Raw genomic sequence first — 17,220 nt, 5'->3', positions numbered from 1 at the left:
TTTGAGGGGCTAGACCCACAGGTAGTATTCAGTTAATATTGGTGGATCATCAATCAGCCTGGTGTGTGTGTTCCATCAGGTACCGTACAAAACAGAACAGGTCATGGCACGTAACCGTAACAGGGTGGATGAGTGCAGCTGTAAATCAGGATGGTCAACATTAGTCATTTTCATGTAACAGGGTGGACAAGTGCTGCTGTAAATCAGAATGGTCAACATTAGTCATTTTCATGTAACAGGGTGGACGAGTACGGCTGTAAATCAGAATGGTCAACATTAGTCATTTTCATGACAAACTAAGATGAATTGCCATTACCCTGCTGCTGTATTTGTCTTACGATAGACAGTTAGGGGTAAGCTCTGTCAACCCTGATATCAGGATTCCTTTGGGTGAAATTGACTCAAGAGTCGGACGCGTGTGTTGGTGGGATTTTGGGAGTGATCTCCATCAAGAGCTAGTGGAACTGTAGTGAAAAGAGAGATTTCATGAGTAGAGTGCTGCTGAACAGAATCCTTAACCTAACCTGCCTTCTACTTTGTCAGTTTGGTTTTTCTTCCTCAAGTTAGTGCAGACATAATGTTTTTTTATTGCTTTAGATTAACTTTAAGATAAACTTAACTCTACTTTGTCAAAGCATGCTTTGCCATGTTTTTTTTCACGTTCATTTTCACCTTGCTATGGAACTTTGCTAGATAGCTGCTAAGTCACTTCAGTTGTGTTTGACTCTGTGCGACCCCATAGATGGCAGCCCACGAGGCTCCCCCGTCCCTGGGATTCTCCAGGCTAGAACACTGGAGTGGGTTGCCATTTCCTTCTCCAATGCATGAAAGTGAAAAGTCAAAGTGAAGTTGTTCAGTCGTGTCCAATCCTTAGCGACCCCATGGACTGCAGCCTACAGGCTCCTCCGCCCACGGGATTTTCCAGGCAGGAGTACTGGAGTGGGGTGCCATCGCCTTGGATGCCATCATTTACAGGTCAAGAAAGGGAGGAAGAGAGGAAAAGACCAGCCCAAGTTGGCATAACCAGTTATTAGCAAAGTCAGAGCTAAAATTTTAGCCTCTACCCAAGGCTGACTCTCAGCATGGTATCAGTGAAGACCTCTTAGCAAAGGAGATGAAAATATTGTAACTTAACACTTTGGCACTGAGTTGTTTTGTTTTCCTGTGAGCCTCATCTAAGGACCCTGTTCCTAGCTTCATCTCTCACACAGTGTTTGCTGTTAAAAATTTACAAATTTGTTTGTTGTTACAAAGTGTGGTGTTTTCTGTTACAAATTTACTTGTAATAAAAAAAATGATAATCAAGGAAACACAGGAATTAGAAAAATTGTATTCTTTTTCCAAGTTTTGTGCCAGTTTTGAAAAAGTTCAGGTTTTATTCATTTGTTGTTTTAGAATACCTTTGTCTAGACATCTAAAGGCTATAACAACTTAAAAACAATTTTCTATGTATTTTTATAGTTGTGTTACCAATTAGTGAATTACCGTATTGCTGGTAGTTATGCTGATGGCTTGAGAAACATAGTCCTACAGAATCCTTTTAACACCTTTGCCATAGTTATTATTCATCCCACTTTATGGATGGGGAAAGAGGTTTGTGGACCGTTGCAAAGTGGTGATCTAAAATCAAATTCCTATCTGCTTAACTCCAGAACCCCACTGTTTTCTTCCAGGCTCCATCTCCATTTTAATAGAGCAATTAACACTCTGAGAGGTTGAAGTTCTATTCAGCAGTGTTTGCTCCGCTATTAACTAACCGTATCTGATCTTGACCAAGTTATATAATCCTTCAGATCTCAGTTTTCTCCTCTGTGAAATGAGTGTGCCGTTCTCCATAATTTTTTAGGTTCTTTCCAGTTCTAGGTTCCAAGATTCCATTGAAGTATTTCTGAGGATTACACTTGTATGTGTTTCGTGAGCTGTCTTGTCTCTAAACGTGAGATACACAAGGGGGCAGCAGAATACTTAAAATATGAGTTGGTTCCTTCTTACATTGACGAATTACTCTTGAGAGGATTTAGAGATAGCAAATCTTCTCAAGATTAAAAGGATTAAAACCAATTAGAATTATGTTTTGCTTCATTTATAGTAAAGGAGTAGCCTTAAGTATTTCTGATAGTATAAAGTATCATTTTGGATCTCTGTGCCAAAGGCTGTGTAATTCAGGAAAGTATGATGCTTCTGCTCTTGCTGTACATTTACCTCTGCAGAAAAGAATGCCTGTGAAGACAGAAGTTTATTTAACTTAATGGAGAATTGTGAGGATTCTTAGTATATTTTAAGCCAAGGGAGCACTAGTGATATTATTTTTATAGAGAATGTCTGAACATTTCTGAGAAAAGACAGGGGACAGGACGTGTTGAGTTAGAAAGGTCAGATTTCTTTTAGAGGAGCTTCTCCAGGTCTGCTGGTAACTCTCCTTACAAAACCAAGGCAAACAAAAAGAAACAAAACCCCATTCATTATAAACAGAAAAGAACCATATCCTCTGCAAGATAATAGACTTTTAGAATATGCATACTTTAGTATTCCCAGGAGAAAAGAGCCACTTTAAAATGAGGACTAGGTGGGCTGCCCTGGTGGCTCAGTGATAAAAACTCCACCTTGAATGATGGAGATCTGGGTTGGGAAGACCTCCTGGAGGAGGGCATGGCAACCCACTCCAGTATTCTTGCTAGGAAAATCCCATGGACAGAGAAGCCTAGCAGGCTATGGTTCATGGGGTTGCAAAGAATGGGATATGACTAAAGCCACTCAGTTCAGTTCAGTAGTTCAGTCGTGTCCAACTCTTTGCGACTCCATGGACTGCGGCATGCCAAGGCTTCCCTGTCCATCACCAACTCCTGGAGCTTACTCAGACTCGTATCTATCCGATTAGTGATGCCATCCAACCATCTTATTCTCTGGCATCCCCTTCTCCTCCTGCCCTCAATCTTTCCCAGCATCATGGTCTTTTCCAGTGAGTCAGTTCTTCGCATCAGGCCTTCCAGTGAATATTCAGGACTGATTTCCTTTAGGATTGACTGGTTTGATCTCCTTGCTGTCCAAGGGACTCTCAAGAGTCTTCTCCAACACCACAGTTCAAAAACGTCAGTTCTTTGGCACTCAGCTTTCTTTATGGTTCAACTCTCACATCCATACATGACTACTGCAAAAACCATAGCTTTGACAAGACGGACCTTTGCTGGCAAAGTAATGTCTCTGCTTTTTAATATGCTGTCTAGGTTTGTCATAGCTTTTCTTCCAAGGAGCAAACGTCTTTTAATTTCATGGCTGCAGTCACCATCTCTGATTTTGGAGCCCAAGAAAATAAGGTCTGTCACTGTTTCCATTGTTTTCCCATCTATTTGCCATGAAATGATGGGACTGGATGCCATGATCTTCATTGTTTGAATGTTGAATTTTAAGCCAACTCTTTCACTCTCCTCTTTCACTTTCATCAAGAGGCTCCTCAGTTCCTCTTCACTTTCTGCCATAAGGGTGGTGTCATCTGCATATCTGAGGTTATTGATATTTCTCCCGACAATCTTGATTCTAACTTGAGTTTCATCCAGCCTGGCATTTTGCATGATGTACTCTGCATATAAGTTAAATAAGCAGGGTGACAATATACAGCCTTGACGTACTCCTTTCTCAATTTGGAACCAGTCCATTGTTCCATGTCTGGTTCTAACTGTTGCTTCTTGACCTGCATACAGATTTCTCAGGAGGCAGGTTAGGTAGTCTGGTATTCCCATCTCTTTCACATTTTCCAAAGTTTGCTGTGATCCATACAGTCAAAGGCTTTGGCATAGTCAATAAAACAGAGGTAGATGTTTTCCCGGAACTCTCTAAGGCCACTGAGCACCTGCAAGCTCTCATATAGCTTTGGTTCATTTCAGTTCAGTTGCTCAGTCGTGTCTGACTCTTTGCGACCCCATGAATCGCAGTACGCCAGGCCTCCCTGTCCATCACCAACTCCCGGAGTTCACTCAGATTCACGTCCATCAAGTCAGTGATGCCATCCAGCCATCTCATCCTCTGTCATCCCCTTCTCCTCCTGCCCCCTATCTCTCCCAGCATCAGAGTCTTTTCCAATGAGTCAACTCTTCGCATGAGGTGGGCAGAGTACTGGAGTTTCAGCTTTAGCATCATTCCTTCCAAAGAACACCCAGGGCTGATCTCCTTCAGAATGGACTGGTTGGATCTCCTTGCAGTCCAAGGGACTCTCAAGAGTCTTCTCCAACACCACAGTTCAAAAGCATCAATTCTTCGGAGCTCAGCCTTCTTCACAGTCCAACTCTCACATCTATACATGACCACAGGAAAAACCGTAGCCTTGACTAGACGGACCTTAGTCGGCAAAGTAATGTCTCTGCTTTTGAATATGACATCTAGGTTGGTCACATAGCTTACAGGTGGGTTATAGAGGTCAATAAAGGTAAAAATAAAAATGTAACATTTGTATACTGTTTCACAGTTCATAAAGTGCATTCATAGCCTCCTTTTCTGAATATAGAGGAAATGAGTTCTCATTGGAACAATGTAGAAAATTACCCACAATCCCACAAACCAAAGAGTAACACTAACCTTCAGTTTCTGTCCAGTCTTTTATCTTTTCTCATTTTTGCAACAATCCTGATCTAGGAATAGAATATTTGGAACAGGTAGGAAATGGTGGGTGCTGGCTAACAGTAATGAGCTGGTTGAATTGACTTGATTCTGTGTCAGTGAGGAGAAGACCTCTGGTAGGAATTATGATGAGGTTTTTTTTTTTTTTTTTTTTAATTTCCCACTTGTCTGTCCTTTGCCCCGATTTTTAGTGAATCTATTGAATCCAAAGGGATTATAAGCCTATCAAAGAAGCCAGTTGCTAGAGGCTTTTTCTAGTTGGATTTTGTTTCTAATTTGTTTGATATAGAGAAAAAACTTGGGCAAAGAATAATTTATGTAGTATGAACCTTGCTTTAATGGCTTATATTTTCATAAATTGTTCTCATTTGAAAATGACCTGTATCCTCAGCTCTTTCTCTTGGCTGTTGTGAATTGCTTCATTTTTTTCTGACTTGAGACACAGATTCTTAAACCAATTGTCAGTATATTTGCTATTTAACATATATAATTTCTAATGCACATAAGCTTTTTCAAACATTTGAGTTTCTCCAAGTCACCTTGGAGGTGACTTAATTTTTATTTATAGCATTGTCTGTTATAATTGTGATATTGGAAAAGCAACATAAGTAGGATTCTTATTTGACTGTAAAATTTGTAGTTACCTTTGCACTGGCAAAAAGCAGCATGTCCCTTTGGGTGGAGGGGGTGAGGGGTTGGGGGTGTGTGTGTGTGTGTGTTCCTAAGTCCTTCCTGACCATAGAGAGACCAGTAGCAAGGACTGACAGGACAAATGTCATTTTTAAGACAAATGTCATTTTTAGGACAAATGTCATTTATTCACAGAAGAAGAGTGGAGAGGTTTACCTCACAGGAATTCCATCCTGTCAGATCCTGTCTAGTAAATATGCAAGGAGAATGAAGTTATACAGAAGTGAATCAGGGTTCTTATTTAGGCCAGTTTATTAGCAAGTTATGACTTAAGCAGCCTGCCTGCTTTAGGGGTTTGGGGCATTACTACCTTTTTTCTTTTTTTATTAGAGTGTCATTGCTTAACTGAGTCAAAGCCTAGCTTTTCCAGCCAATGACTGTTATAAACACTCTCTTCTGGGTCCAGAAAAATACCAGTGCATAGAGAATACCTATTAATGCAATGATAGTCAAGATATTGTGGGCATCATTAGGATCAAAAGTATTATTTCTTGGAGAGGAACACTGCTACTGCTACTGCTAAGTTGCTTCAGTCGTGTCCGACTCTGTGCGACCCCAGAGACGGCAGCCCACCAGGCTCCCCCGTCCCTGGGATTCTCCAGGCAAGAACACTGGAGTGGGTTGCCATTTCCTTCTCCAATGCATGAAAGTGAAAAGTGAAAGTGAAGTCGTTCAGTCGTGTCTGGCTCTTCACGACCCCATGGACTGCAGCCCACCAGGCTCCTCCGCCCATGGGATTTTCCAGGCAAGAGTACTGGAATGGGGTGCCATTGTCTTCTCCAGGAGAGGAACACTACATGGAAAAAATTTCGAAGACAAATTGAGACAGAGTTAACAAAGGCCTTAAAGGAGAGAATGTATAATATATATAAATGTTGTAAAATTTAATAGAACTAATTTTGGAAGCAGCTTTGCCCAGTGGATTCCTCTTTAGCCCCATACTCAAGCAGAAAGCATGGAGGACAGGTCTGTGATGTTAAGGGCATCTTGCAAATAGCCAGAGGCAGTGAGGGCTCAGCAAAGAGATAGATGCCTCTTGCAGGGATCACCCTCCCACTGGGTTGCTGTGAACTTCGTGCTTTGGACCAAGTTTCCATGTCAGCAAATGCTGGTATTTAGGACAAATGACCTCTAAACGTCTTCCTAAGTGTTAAAATGTCAAGAAATGCTTGTTTCCCCACCTCCCCTCCTCAGGCCACTTTTAAATAGAGGCTGTTTGAGGAATTTCCTATGAATTAACTGACCATCATCGACTCAAGAGACATGAGTTTCAGCAAACTCCAGGAGATGGTGGGGGACAGGGAAACCTGGCGTGCTGCAGTCCATGGGGTTGCAAAGAGTTGAACATGACTGAACAGCAGCAATCAACCAAATTGGTTTATGTACTTTTTCCTCGCTTGAGACAAGTTAGAGTTTGCCATGCAGGCCTTAACAAAAGTAGACACTTGTGTGTAGTTAGACATAAACTTTATTGTGAGCTGGTGAGGCAGACTTACTTTATAACCTTTGGTCACATGATGTTCTTCCTTCATCTCTTGGAGACAGAGAAAATTCTCAAAACCTCAGTGAAGTGCTTTTTATATCAAAATTCAAAATTCATTATTGTTACACCTCTTCCCCCCCCCTTTTTTCTTTTTTTCTTCATGATGGGCATTCCATTTATAACTTGTTTATTGAGCATTCTCGATTTATTGTAGCATATACACAAAGTTGTTTTATTTTTCACCAATTACTAAAATAGCTTCCCTGGTGGCTCAGATAGTAAAGAACCTGCCTGCAATGCAGGAGACCTGGGTTTGATCCCTGGGTTGGGAAGATCCCCTGGAGAAAGGAATGACAACCCACTCCAGTATTCTTGCCTGGGAAATCCCATGGGTGGAGGAGCCGGATGGGCTACTGACTGTGGAATCACAACGAGCTGGACACGACTGAGCGACTAACACTAACATACACAACATTGTTTTATTTTTCACCAATTACTACTTTGAAAAATAATCTTTGCAACATCTTAGGCAAATTGTATTAATCCTTTTTGGCTACTTTTGGTTATTGAGGTGCTGGGTGCTCATGCGTGCTTAGTTGCTCCCGACTCTATGACCCTATAGACTGTAGCCTACCAGGCTCCTCTGTCCGTGAGTTTCTCCAGGCAAGAATACTGGAGTGGGTTCCATTTCCTACTCCAGGGGATTTTCCTGACCCAGGGATTGAACCCAAGTCTCCTGGGTCTCCTGCATGGGCAGGTGGGTTCTTTACCACTGTGCCGCCTGGGAAGCCTAGTTGAGGTCTAGTCAAGTTTGAAATGTTAAAGTCAAACTCATTTAAATCCTGTCTCCTGCCTTACCCTTGGCTCGGGGCTGAGGGTGGGCATTCTTCTGGCCCTGCTGTAGTTCTTCCGCTTGAAGAAGAATTCAAAATCCTCAGATTTTGGTACTAGGAAGAGAGATGGGGGAAGCAAAGGCCTTTGAGCCACACCCCAGCCCCTGTTTTTTTCTCATTGGTGGTGAGATGATCAAGACTCTGGTTCCATCATCTGTGAATACTTGGTTTCACCCTGACCCCTCTGTCACCTAGGACTCTGCAAAGAGGACCTGCTGTCTCCCTTCAGGCCCACCCAATGTCCATTTCTAATTCCCTCTAGCTGAGGCCTGGCTTCCCTTGCCCTGAGGACTCTTGATGAGGGGCGCGGGTGACTGCCTGGTCCCTGCCCCTTTTCTTATTTCCATGTTTCTGCATGTGGATTTCTGTGGGCCCTGGAGTATGGGCTGGGTATGAAGTTGCTCCTGTCCTTCTCCCAGACCTGCTGACCTCTGTCTCTGTCTCTTCTCACACTGTTATGGGCACTACCCCCACAAGCCTTAGGATGCCTCTCTGAATTATCTGAATTATTCTTTCATAGAGACATTACTTTGCCAACAAAGGTCCGTCTAGTCAAATCTATAGTTTTTCCAGTAGTCATGTATGGATGTGAGAGTTGGACTATAAAAAAAGCTGAGTACCGAAGAATTGATGACTTTGAACTGTGGTTTTGGACTGCAAGGAGATCAAACCACATCCTAAAGGAAATCAGTCCTAAAAATTCATTGGAAGGCCTGATGCTGAAGCTGAAACTCACTCCAATACTTTGGCCGCCTGATGCGAAGAACTGACTCACTGGAAGAGACCCTGATGCTGAGAAAGATTGAGGGCAGGACGAGAGGGGATGCCAGAGAATGAGATGGTTGGATGGCATCACTAACTGGATGGATATGAGTTTGAGCAAGCTCCCGGAGTTGGTGATGGACAGGGAAGCCTGGCGTGCTGCAGCCCATGGGGTAGCAAGGAGTTGGACACAACTGAGTGACTTAACTGAACTGAAATGAGCTCTTCCCCAGCTTGTTTCTGGGAATGACTGGTGCTCTGATTTTAATTCTCAGGGTACTGCCTGTGCTATTCCATGTGCCTTTTGCCTGGAAAATCCCATGGATAGAGGAACCTGGAAGGTTGCAGTCCATGGGGTCGCTGAGAGTCTGACACGACTGAACGACTTCACTTTAATGCATTGCAGAAGGAGATGGCAACCCACTCTAATGTTCTTGCCTGGAGAATCCCAGGGACAGGGGAACCTGGAGGGCTCCCGTCTCTGGGATTGCACAGAGTCGGACACAACTGAAACGACTTAGCAGCAGCAGCAGCAGCAGCAGGCTGTACACGTAATAGGGACTCAGGTCATGTGATTTTGAATAGATGGAATCCCACCCTCCTTACCCCTGGCAGTTCTCCTTGGTCCTCTCTAGAGCCATGTCAGGCCAGTCTGTGTCCACTAACATTTTGGATTCAAGTGATGTCCTTTCCCCAAAGGTACTGGTGGTCTTTATTGTGCTTGCTTCTTGCAAGATTGTGTATCTGGACTAATCAGAACCAAACAACGATCAGATTTATAAAAATCCATGGTGAGATGTCTCAGCCTCTTTTCCCCATTGGGAATCTGATTCAGTGGGCTTCTTGGCGGGTCGGGGGGTGGGGGGGTGTGACTGAACCCACTGTGTTCTCTTTTGTCATGCTTTCTGTGTCAAGGTCATTCACATTCTGTAATGATGGAAGGCATGAAAAGACCCAGGTGGAGTGTGTACGAAAATGGCAAATTGAAGATCTGGACACCTTGGGAAGCCCTGGTAGATGAGAAGTGAACAGTGTTCAGTCTTTGACGCTTTAGTTGTTGTCTGCCATGAGCCTGTTGGGTTAAATGATATCCTTGGCTGGCCTTTCCCGATAATCTCTCAAATTCTCTCAAACCTCTGGTCACTGGGAGTCCAGCCAAGCAGGCAGACTACTGATTGTTTTATTCCTTTATGCTTGGGAATACCAGTTTTCCACTTACTAAGTTAGAAAGACATATCTAATAAACAGTCAACTTTAACTTCTGATTTGCAGACTTCTCACGTTTTAAATGGTTACTTATGAGAATTATGTCCCCTTAGACCTGTGTTACAAATTTGAGCCTTTGTTCTTTCAGTTGCATTTCCATAATTATAATTAATTTTCCTTTGCTCTCTCATCTTCCCCAATATCTTTCCTACTCTGTGCCTAATGTATGCGCAGAGATTGATGTCTTTCCACAAAGACCTCAAACTCTTTCAGGGTTCTTGCCGGGCAGCATAATTATTTAATTTAGTTATGCAAAAGATCCATATTTTTTTTCTTTGACCAAAGTAATAATTATTGTGATTGTATTGATAATCACAAACAAAGATTGAAAATTCCAGTTTGGTCCTTTACTCTGTGTACATGAAAAGTCATCCAATTGACTGGTGATAGTTTATATGTTTTTTAGGGCTCGTTCCTTGAAGCAGGTATGTTTGGGGTTATTATAAGTGCAAACTGTTGATTTCAAAGGGATATTCAGATTTTTTAAAAATTGGAAGCCCATAGCCTAGTGTATTTTTCACGCACTCTTGTAGCTTTTCCCATCTCTACATCCATAGCTCCCATCAGTGTGTCCCTGGCTTAGACGGCTCCTCTTCTGCACCATGCTCAGATGTCTGTCTTCCTACCTGATGGCTCCACTGATGCCTGCTGGTCCTCACACTCAGTATGTCTGGAGCAAAACTGCCTCTTCCCACGGGTACCTGACTGCCTTGCCAGTCTTCTCTTGCTTCCCCTCCTTCTTTGTACCACAGCTATGCTGACTTTTGCATTCCTTGCCTACAAAATTAACTCCTTCTTTGCTTGGCTGGCTGCCACCCATCCTTCAGAGCCCAGATTAAGGGTCCTCTCCAGAAATGTTTATACTGACTTCCCAGACCAGATCACTTCCTCTTTTATGCTACCCTATCACCCCGTATTGCAGTGTTGTGATAACCAGTTTAATTTCTGTCCTCCTTGTATTCTAACTCCTAGGGTAGCAGAGACTGTTGTGACTTGTATCTCCAGTACACATAGAGTGGCATTGTGTGTGCATGCTTGGGTGCTAAGTCACTTCAGTCGTGTCTGACTCTTTGTGACCCTATGGACTGTAGCCTGCTAGGCTCCTCTGTCCATGGGATTCTCCAGGCAAGAATACTGGGGTGGGTTACTGTGCATTCCTCCAGGGGATCTTCCCAACCCAGAATGAATCCTCATCTCCTGCATTGCAGGATTCTTTACCGCTGAGGTGTTTAATAAAATGTTGCTGAATGAATTTACTCGTTTTAATAGGGGAGATAAGAACCACCTGTTTCATTATTTTTTGCACTCTTAAGTTTGGCCTATAATCTTTGTTCCGTGGAATGCATCAGTTCTCCCGCTGCATGCTCTCTTCTCCCCTTCAGCCATGCTTTTGGCTTGGAGAACAAAAGAATCCACTTAATACACCTAAATCATTCCTTCCTGGGACTGGGAAGGAAAAGGCCAGTCTGCTGAGAATCCTAGTATGCTCTAGAAAAGATGATTGCAAATGTGTAATGCCTCAAAGTGGAAAAGGATGAATCCATTTCTTCAAAAGAATTTCTTAGATGTTTTGAATTCATTTAATAATACCCTCCGGAATTTCCCTGTTGGTTATATATACTGTGACAGAAGTTGGTGGACAGCCAAATGGACAGCGATTTAATCTCTCCTTGGCTTCCCAGTTGGCAAAGTGGTAAAGAATCTGCATGCAATACAGGAGACTAGGGTTCAATTCCTGTGTCAGGAAGATCTCCTTACAACCCACCAGAATCTAATTGGTTGTCCCCACTGGAATTATGTGCAGAGTTCTGAAAATTCCCCTAGGCGCACTCCTGTGGGAAGGAAATGGCAACCCACTCCAGTATTCTTGCCTGGAAAATTCCATGGACAGAGGAATCTGGTGGGCTACCGTCCATGGGGTAGCAAAGAGTTGGCCACGACTGAGCACATCAGCACAGTACAACTATGAAAACAGGTTTTGTTCATGTAAAAATAACAGTTAAAAGCTGTTTAATTGCAGTGTTTTGCATACTATTAAAATTCTCTGCTGCTTGGGTCTGGAAAGTCTTCAGACACAGAAGTGAGTGTTATCTGTGGGCTAATTCTTACCCCAGAGAGCAGAGAATAGATCTGCACCAAAACCAAAGCACCAGTTTCCTCAGTAAGGGAGGAGGAAAGGAGGCCTGGGGGTGCGTGGTGAGAATAATCAAGCACGACAGAGCTTCTTTAAAAGTTAAAGAGATGCACTTTTATTTCAGATTTACAAATAAGAAAATGATGAGCATCTAGGCCTTTCATCTGAGAATCTCAGGCAACATGAGAGTACGATTCTGACGTCTAGATAGCAAAGTTATCCCGAGAATAATACCTACTTGGGTAGAATAAACGTAGAATCTGTGAAAACATTTTTTTTTTGTCAAATTTTGTCTTGTCCATATTCCTTTCTTAGTCAGAATGTGTGACTGACATATAACAGTGATTTCAGAACTTCTTGTATTTAAATGTAGAAGATAGTGACTTATTCCCAATTAAAAAGGAGAACAGTGAACTCATTTATTATTTAGTGTGCTGTTTTATTCCTTGGCAACTTGAAATTGAATATCAATGCATATCCACACTGACCGTTTTTTGAAATTATACCAGGGTCAGAATTTCAAGGTATTGTGCTTTCAAGCCAGTAGAAGCTTATCTCTAGAGACATGTATTAATTAATTCTTTAAGTCAACGGTTCCCAGCCTTGGTTGCATGTTGGAATCACCTGGGGATATGAAAAAAAAAAACCAGCAAAAACTGTGGGTCCCAGCCCAGAGGTTCTGATTAATTGTTCCGGGTTATGGCCTGGGCCTGGGGGACTTTTCAGAACTCTGCACATAATTCCAGTGGGGGCAACCAATTAGATTATGGTGGGTTGTAAACCCCAGACTGAAGGTGGCAAATACATATTCTCTCACCGGAACTATAGAATTCATGAATTTGATCATGATAATTTTCTGTGATGATAGCCTGTTTTATACTGACTCTTGAAGGTATGGAAAGAGGGGACGTCTCATAAGATTATGGATTCAAGTGTGTGTTTGAATATAGAAGCAGAAAATATAAAAGTCATGTATGCTTGGCATTTTGTGGTTTTCTATTAATTTTTATTCACAATTTTTTTTTTTTGATAGCAATACTGGTTCACTGTTGAAAAGCTGGAGAGTACAGGAGAGACTAAAGAAATAGGAAGAAGTAGTCTATAATCTCAGTATGTGTTTTAAGTCTGTACTTTCTTAAAGTGATTTAAAAACCAAACGGTGATTCTCCACTCTAGTTACACATTAGAATCTGCTGAGGTGCTTAAAAGATACTGGTGGTTGGGTTCTACCCAATCCTAGTGAAATCATCTCTGGGAGTTGGATGAATCCTCCATCTTCATCCTTTCATTCCTTCTATCTGCATCTTTCTGTCTGTTTAACTTTGGGTGATTTTGATGCATTGTGAGGGGTGATACTCACTGGGCTAAAATTGTTTGTTTTTTTCCTAAAAAAAAAAAAAATTAATTTATTTATTTTTGGCTGTGCTGTTTGTTCCTGGGAGGGCTTTTCTCTTCATTGCACTGGTGGGGGTTACTCTCTAGTTGTGGTGCCTGGGCTCCCCATTGTGGTGGCCTCTGTTGTTGCAGAGCATGGGGTCTAGGCACACTAGCTTCAGTACTTGTGGCTCCCAGTCTCTAGAGCATAGGCACGATAGTTGTGGTGCATGGGCTTAGCTGCTTCGAGGCATGTGGGATCTTCCCAGACCAGAGATAGAACCTGTGTCTCCTGCATGAGCTGGCAGTTTACCAGTGAGCGACCAAGGAAGCCTTAAGATTGCTGATTTACTAAAATATTGATCTAATCAATAAACTAAATTTACTGATTGAGAACAGTAAGTAATTATTTGCTAGTCTGAGCAAAAGTGATGCATGAAACTCTTTTATGCAGAGGAGTGGGAGGGGCAAGTGATATGCTCACCTTCATATGGTCGTTTTTTCCTAACAGATTTATTTCATATTCCTTCTAATATTGTGCTTTCTTAGTGCCCTTTTAGTGTGACTTGTCTTAACTTTACAGCTGAGATATTTGTTGCATGATACACATATATTCCCTTTAGTGTTAGTTGACCTCACAAGGTTATCCATAGCCTCTTGATGGTGAACAGAAATACTTAGGGAAGATTCTTAACAACAGGAAGCAGAATGTATAAATGTTTTGCTTTGATTAATCTATAACGAGGACTGCACAGTTCACAACCGGTTAAAGGATGGATACAGAAATAAATGTGGAGCACAGGAACTGGGAGAACAGTACCGTCGTTTGGAGTACAGCAGATTAATCTTGAGTATTATTAGAACTGTGTTTAGAGATTGAGAGAGGTGCAAACATTTTGTTGTTAGAAGGCAAACTTTTTAGTCCCTGTAGACATTTGTTCTGCCTCACTTCACATGTGAGAAAGCTAATTCTCCAGGTCCCTGTGTTGTTGCTAGAAGTTCAGAGTTGTGAAGGAGAATAAATCTTGTCTTCTCAGATCATTCTTTGCACATTGGCGTCATATGGGGGGACACAAAGAGGATATTAAGATTTAAGTTTAGATCTTGTCAGGAGGAATTGGTGGATTCTATATTCCACTATTCTAGAGGTATTTCTATATCAAGAAATGTTAGGGCTGATGCTGAATCAAGGTTGTCATTAGGACTGGCAATGCTGGTTGCTTTACTAGCATTTTCTTTTTAAAAAAACTTTATTGAAGTATAGTTGATTTATAATGTTGTATTAATTTCTGCAATACAGCAGAATGGCTCCAGTTACACATATATATTCTTTTTCATACTCTTTTCCATTATGGTTATCACAGGATATTGAATATAGTTTCCTGTACTATACAGTAGGACTTTGTTGTTTATCCATCCTATATATAATAATTTCCAACCAGCATTATCTCTTTTAAGTTTTTCAACAGGACAGTTTTAGAGATGAAACTAAGAGAGGTGAACATTGTGTCAAAAACCACATTGTTAGATTATGGCGTTCAAACCCAGGTTTGTCAGCCTAAAATCCAGTTTTTCTACTATAATGACACAATTACATATTCAGTTCAGTTCAGCTCAGTCTCAGTCATGTCCAACTCTTTGCCACCCCATGAATCGCAGCACGCTAGGCCTCCCTGCCCATAATGATGTATTAACACATAGTTTTTTCTTCTAAAGCAGTTGAGGGTTGGGGACAGGTGGCATAGATTTGAATGTTTTAAAAGAACTTCAAACCTTTTAGAAGTCACTTGAGGATTTCACAGAAACACCATGGTGAGCTGCCCTTGGGCTGAGAAGGGTCTTAGGGAACCGGGGTGGGGGTTGAGAGGAGGCATCTACTAGAGTGGTCCCTCGGAGCTTGTCAGAAATGCTGACTCACAGCCCTGCCTGAGCCTGCTGAATGGGAATCTGCGTTTTCCCCCAGATCTACGGGTGGTTTGAGTGCACAGTAAAGAGGGGTGGCACTGCTCTGAGAGATGTCCTGGGCTTGTCCTCACGAGTGAGAGATTAGTCCTTATTCTTCTAGGAACAGGTTAGAAGAATGGGGTTAGAGGAAGAGAACGACCTCTACCAACCAACACACTGAGAGGATGGAAACTTGTGTGTGTAGTTAAGGATATAAGAAATACCCCATACAGCATGCATGGTACAGCAGAGCTAGAAAGGATTTGAGAAGCCATCTCATGGGGAATTCTAAGCAGAACCTGTAACTGGTCTTCAGGATGCTGTAAAATCTCTGAAAACATTATTCCAGACACTCTGTGTTTATATGCATATACATTTGTTCATCGCCCTCCTATGAACAAAGTCCTTGGCTTTCATATTTCAAAGTGATCTGTTACTCCTTGCCCCTTCTGAACACTGTAAACCTTTGACTAAAACCACTCTCCTTCAGAGATGAGAAAGCATATTCATATTCAACCATCCAGTAGAAGGGTTAATTCTAAAAGCCAGCATTCTGCCAATCCAGCTCAGCTGGGCTTTATGATCTGAACTGAGCATTATGAAACTCTAAGTGGATTTTCTGTGAGATAAATCTTGCAAACCTTTGTATTTTCTGATTATTGGAAATGGTTAGATCTTTTTAATAGCATTGGAATATTGTGACATGAAATCAGTTTTACCTGAAAGCATGTTAAAATCTCTGTGTGTTGGCCAGGTGAGTATGAAGTGTTCATTGCAGGGCTGCTGGAGGAGGGCCTGAGCATCGTGCATTGCCCTGGTTCCTCCATCACTGAGGGCAGCCAGGCTCTGTGAGACAGGCCTCTCCTCATCTGGTGACATCCAATTGACATTTTTGTGTCTTCATGGCTAATAAATGGTTAGTAACTCTCTGTGGGGAGCCAGGTGCTGAACTTTACAAATAGTCATATAATCCATGTAGCATTTAGATCAAGTAATGATTTCACTATCTGGTAATTTACTATGTGGTAAAGTGTTGACTCCATGAATCCAAAGGACATTTAGAACATTTTTCATTTCTAGGGATAAAAATTTTCAAACTACCATTTTGTAAAACCGCAGATGAATAGCCTCTAGTTGTGGAAGTTAACTCTTTAAAGTGGTCCCTCTTTAGTACTTCCCTGGTGGCCCCGTGGTTAAGACTTCACCTTCCATTTCAGGGAGTGCTGGCTTGATTCCTGGCAGGGGAGCTAAGATCCTACTTTCCTCAGGGTCAAAGAACCCAAACATAAAACAGAAGCAATATTGTAACAAATCGATAAAGACTTTAAAATAGTACACATAAAAAAATCTCAAAAAAAAAAAAAAAAGGTCCCTCTTTGCATCTACCAAGAAATAGTAAGAGTGTCCAGGTCTTTGTGAATTATGTTACTGGATGGTTGTTTTTCAAGGACAAATACTCAGTCTCAATATCTCAACTTGTAGCCTGTGAGTACAGCCATCTTTTATGGATGTATGTTCCTATGTTAGCTCCTGAGAACCCATCTGGGAAATAATATTCTTATATGTCCCTTACTTTTAGCACTTTGAATCTCATAATTATATTTTTTGATCCCCTGTCCCTTCCCATTTCTCCTAAATTATATAAATCAGTGTGGATGTTTAATATCTGGCAACCGTAGGTACCATGCTTCTGATACTAGTAATATAAAAATTTTTCTTGGCTAGATAACAAGTCTACATAAATCATGGTACTAAGTTATTTCTAAATTAGATTAATTTATATAAAGTGATAAAATGTTATTGCTTTCCTATTTTATCATCTTTAGTATTCATGAAGGAGCAGTTCTTTCCTCTTTTCTCCAAGGTCTTTAACAAAATTAGCCTTTGTAACCATTTTTGTGCTAGTTGACTGTGAATGAGGAGGACTGATGAAGCAGAAAATTAAAATACTTTTGATGTTGTAATTTTAATACTAATCATTAATCTACACTTCAAAGTTATTTTTCTCATTGATAAATTTATTGCTTTTAAAAATGTATTTCTATCTTTATAATGTTTTTTTC

At 41.5% G+C, this 17,220-nt stretch overlaps 1 protein-coding gene across 1 annotated transcript in view; it reads left to right on the top strand.

Moving 5' to 3' along the window:
- Positions 1–17,220, top strand: part of PLCH1 (phospholipase C eta 1) — a 252,056-nt gene that overhangs the window by 34,809 nt on the left and 200,027 nt on the right. The window lies entirely within an intron of this gene.

Source organism: Oryx dammah, unplaced genomic scaffold (assembly GCF_014754425.2).
Source record: "Oryx dammah isolate SB20612 unplaced genomic scaffold, SCBI_Odam_1.1 HiC_scaffold_2, whole genome shotgun sequence".
NCBI classification, from domain to species: Eukaryota; Metazoa; Chordata; class Mammalia; order Artiodactyla; family Bovidae; genus Oryx; species Oryx dammah.
This window is presented reverse-complemented; position numbering and strand designations above follow the sequence as displayed.